The sequence below is a fragment of the Hirundo rustica genome, unplaced genomic scaffold (assembly GCF_015227805.2).
Source record: "Hirundo rustica isolate bHirRus1 unplaced genomic scaffold, bHirRus1.pri.v3 scaffold_156_arrow_ctg1, whole genome shotgun sequence".
In the NCBI taxonomy this organism is placed as follows: domain Eukaryota; kingdom Metazoa; phylum Chordata; class Aves; order Passeriformes; family Hirundinidae; genus Hirundo; species Hirundo rustica.
In genome coordinates this window covers 1-5000 of record NW_026690235.1, presented here as the reverse complement: position 1 = coordinate 5000, position 5000 = coordinate 1, and positions in this window count along the sequence as shown.

Below are 5000 nucleotides of genomic sequence, written 5' to 3'. Positions count from 1 at the left end.
CAATCTGCTTTTTTTTTTCTTTTTGTTGTTCTTTAACAATATTTAACAATATTTATTAACTGTTTATTTCTTAAAGGGTCACCTTTATAGCTCTTCTAGTTTTGCAAAATGCAACCTAAATGTGAACATCGAAAAACTCATATCAAAATTCTGCCATCACTAAGAGCCACGATTCTCGAGTGTTTCTCTCGAGATTCAGGTGTTTTTAAAGTCCTTTGTCTTCTGCAAAGCCCTGAGTCAGACACAAGAAAGCAACGGAGTCTTCAGGTTCTGATTTCTCAAGATTGCACACTTTGTTTATTATTTCTTGTCTTTCAATTCCTTCTGTGCCCAGCCAAGATCTGTGCAGCTGCTCTGGCATCTGATGACTCCCCCTGAGCTGGGAGGTCTTTGTCTCTTATACAAATTATTACTTGTTCTTTATTTACAGTTACTTGCCAACACCTACTACCTACACTAAACGGGTCATCTCTGCTCTGACCCAATCTCCTTAAATTACTTTGTGCCACTGTCACCACAGAAAGTGGAGTGAGTGAAGAAGAAAGCAGAAGCAAGAGACAATGTCCCAAATCCTCCATCTTGCTCCTATCTACTTCTGTACTCGAGAACCTAAAACTGTGATTTTTCACCCTGTGATAAGCTAAACTTTCACACTCTTGTGGCCTGTAATTCATCTCTCAGTGTTGGAAGCCTTTCCCATGGACTGAGATCAAAGCCAGTGTCTTTCTGGGCTCTGTGCCAGGGTCTCAGACCCCCCCTGTCCAGGTCCCTGACCTTCCAGGGCGACCAGAGGAATGCCCTGGACTCCAGCACATGCACAGACATACACAGAAACACTCCAAAGCAATCAAGTTTCTTCTACTTCTTTTCCTAGGTGAAAAAATTGATTCTCACATCCCTGGCCCTTACCTAACTGACAATATAAAAGACAAATTTTTACGAAAAAAAAAAAAAAAAATCTAATGTTGTAATCTTATCCCAGAAACTGTGGGAAAAACAAAAAATCCCCAAGCCATATTTTTTTAGTGTTAGAGAGTCAAGGCATGACTTGATTCTGGCCAGGATGTGGAACAGAAATCATTTCATCCACACATACCCTGGGTGTGCACAGAAAATCATTCCATGACATGTGAGTTTTACTAGATTTATTCTAAACTTTAAACAGTCTGAACCCTGAGAAATCCATTTGTTTAATGTCCATTGCTTCCAAGTTGTGAAGTTCTTAGTATTTGGTTTCCAATTGGGGTTGGATTTCTTTGCCTCTGATGTTAATTAGGTCTGCACTCCTGGATTTCCTTATCAGACTTTTCCAGACCAGGTGTCTCCAACTATTCCAGGGGCAGGGTCTGGGGCAGATGTTCTTTGCTGTTTGCTGATGAGCTTTGATGTTTTGTTGGTGGTCGTTGTCTTTGTGGGTATCTTTTGTGCTCTTCCCAGTCTGTTGAGATGTGAAACTCATCTCTGTAGAGTGGTGTAACATCCCTTAAAATAAAACCTTTAAAATTCCTTTTCCCAGGGCAAAGGCACATCAAGCCTGAGTAGAGAAATAAAATAAAAAATAATTTCAAAGTTGGAATATTTTTCAGCAGTTTAATGGCAGCCAGCCCAGTGTGTGAGTGTGACTGAGCCCCAGAGTGGAATTGTCACGTTGTGTTCCCCAGCAGCTGTGGCGAGTGCAGGCACAGAAAGCACTGAAGCTCCAGCAGTGGCAGCAAGGATTAGGCCGCAGTGGCTGGAGATGCCAAAGGAGGGTGCCCAGGCAGACTATTCCAGCAGAGGATGTGTGGGCAGGCACAGGGGCTTCCCCTGCTGTGGAGCCCTGGCTGCTGCTCCCTTGCCTTCAGTGCAGGGTCAGTCGTGGCCTCCCATCCTCCTCCTGCAGCTGGGACGTCCAAATCTCCGGGGTTTCAGAGACCTTGAGCCGAGGGTGAGGGGTCCCCCCACGTTCAGCTGTGCTGGGGCTGTTTCTGTGCTCAGGGACACTTGGAATGGGCCACGCCACTTGGCCACCAGTGCTGCTTCTTCCCAGTCCTTAGGCAGGACCCGATGTCCTGGTTGGATGTTGTGAAGAGCAAAGTCCCAAGGCAGGGTCTGTGCCAGCCGAGCTTCCTGTGGGAGAGATTTCACCAGAGACAGGATTCTGGCCACAGACTGCTTTAAATACACATCCCTTATCTCGTCCCTGGACTGGCTAGAGAATTACCAGGGCAGGGAATTCCAAAGCTCATTTCCAAGAAAGAAAAATGATTATCTGCCCTGGATCTCTGGATCTGGCTCTTATTCTTGCCAAAGCCTATAGCAAAAGCCATACCCATGGCATCTTGGTTTCTATCACCAGCTTCAGAAGGTGTTTCTTTATTTCCCCATTCATTCTTTCTACCTGACCTGAGCTCTGGGGGTGCCAGCGGTTGTGGAGGTCCCATTGTATTCCTAAAGCTTCCCATGAAGGATCTTTCCTGTAAAATGAGTTCCCCTATCTGAGTCTATTGCTTCCACAATCCCTTTTCTTGCAATTCTTTATTTTAGAAATACCCTAATAAGTGATGCAGTGGTTGAAGAAGTCAGAATTGCTTTTGACACCCTGTTAGGTGACATGGTGTTAGCAGAAGATATTTGAGCCTTCCTGCTCAGGGCATTTCAGTCCCAGGCTCTCACAAGCACACACAGCTCTGCCGGTTGAGCTGACCGTGTGGGCGTTAACCTGAGCTTTGTCTAATTCCCTTTCCTAAATAACAGCCTGTCTTGTAACTCTTTTCCCTTCTCCTGCCCTTGAAGACCCATCCATAACCAGATGTTCTCCCTCAGGCCAGGGAATGTCTCCTAAATCTCTCCTAGGCTGGGTCTGGAGCTCTGTCACTTGAATGCAGTCCTGGGTTTCTTGCCAGCCCCTGTCCAGGCTGTTGAAACAGGAGGCTGGGTTAAACCCTTCCCCTGTCCTCAATTCTGCATCCTCCTGTGCCACTGAACAAGTTTCATACTGTAATAACCGAGCACGGCTCTTTTGGTTCTCAAAGCTTGAACTTGATGCCAGACTTGAACAACAGGAGCTCCTTGTGCTGTCAGTGTTCAGGCCTCAGGTCCCCTTAGAGCTGTGGCTGCACAATTGTGCAGACAATGAGGGGGCCACTCTGGCCAGTGGGTTAAATACTGTAGCACAAGGATTCCTTTGGCATGGCCCTGTTTCACATTCACATACAATTCCAATTCCTTTTCTGAGTCTGGAAGAGCCATGGCTGGGGCATCAATCATTTTGGGTTTTTTTAATTTTCTCAAGTTTTGTTGTCTATCTCATGTCCATACCATAACATTGAGGCTGTCTGGGGTTTGAAAGTCATACAATGTTCTGTCTAGAACAGAGAATCCTCAGTCCAGGTCCTGCAATTTCCTGTTAATCCTTAGAATTGTCTGAGCTCCTTGTTAGTCCTGAGTGACCTTACTTCTGAGATTCCCCTGGACCCTTTCTGGGTCAATACACCACAAACCTTCAATCAAAATGTGTCCCATGTATTTAACCTTTTTCTCCACCATTTTCTCTATATTTTTTTAAATACTCCAAGATGCTTTTTAGCCTGAAAATAGAGCCATTTCAGAGAGGCTGCTTCTACCAGCTCTAATTGTCCTCCTGATTGAAGCAAATAATCCACATCCTGCATTAACTCAGTTCCTGCTCAGTATCCTGCATTAACTCAGTATCAAAATTCTTTTGATATTTTCTGCAAGGCTGGCCTGAATAAGGCTGGTGCTTCTGTGCATCCCCACAAAAGGACCGTCCATGTCTTTCCCATTTTTCCTTCTAACCCTTGTTCCCACTCAGAGGCCAGCTCCTGTTCAGCATCCTGTGTAAGTTGCCATACCCAGAAAGCATCTTTTCCATCAAGTGCTGAATGGGAGCAGTGTGAGGAGGGAACCTGGTTGCAGATGGTGTAAGGATCTGAGACTGTGGGGTGCCTTGGTTTAATAATCTCATTTCTTATTCTTAGGTCCTGCAGCATTCTATAGATTCCATCGGGTTTCTTGATTGGCAGCACTGGAGCATTCCAGGGCGAGATCCCAGGCTCCAAAAGCCCTGCCTTTAAGAGGGGCTCAATGCCAGGATGTGAGCCCTTCCTTCCCTCCCTTGGAATAGGGTATTGCTTTTAGACACCGCTTGTCCTGGTTGCTTGAGAGTAATTTGGAGAGGCTGGGTGTCTGATTTTCCCTATTTCCCTGGGGCTGCCCACACTTCTGGGTTCCCTTCAGCATCGGCCTTGTCAGACATTTGACACAAAGGTACCCCAGAAGTAGCAATGGCAATGCCTCTACCAGGTGCTTGTGGCCGAGCCCGTCCCCTGGGTGCTGGGGCCCCCTTGGGCCCTGGGGTTGATCCCTCAGGGGCTGTAGGAACTCTGCCATGGCCTTTGGCTTCACCTTGGCCTTTTCCTCTCCCCTTCTTGCGTTCACCTGCTGTGCCTTTGTGACCAACTGCTCCAGGGGCTTCTTGTGCCACTGCTGCAGCCCCCCTGACTGCCTGTGGGTGCTCATCCTCTTGACAGCTGCTGAGCTCTCTGCAAGGGCATTCCTTTCTCCAGTGACTCAAACAAAATCCTTCAAAGATGATCTTGATCCTTGCATGAATAACCCACATTTCCCAGCTGTTCCTTCCTGCTCCTGGTCCTTGTGCTCGCCCTGCCCTCCCCAGCTCGTATCCCAGAGGCGGTGCCTGTCCTGCCGCAGTGTCCCAAGGCGGCTCCCCCGGCGGGCAGGGCCGGCAGCTCCACGGGGCCGGGCAGCGGCCGGGGCGTCCCGCAGCCTCCTGGGGGCCGGGGGCCACTGCCGGCCCTGCCCGGGGGGTGGTGGGGTCAGGCAGCGCCCGGCGCTGAGCCCCGGCTGCCCCACAGCCCCGGCCCGGCCCCGCAGCTCCCCACAGGCCCCCAGCCCGTGCTCCCGGTGCCGCACCTCTGCGCCCGCTCCTGCTGCTCCCCAGCACAGAGAAACCCCCTGAAATCCTGACCTCCTTGTTT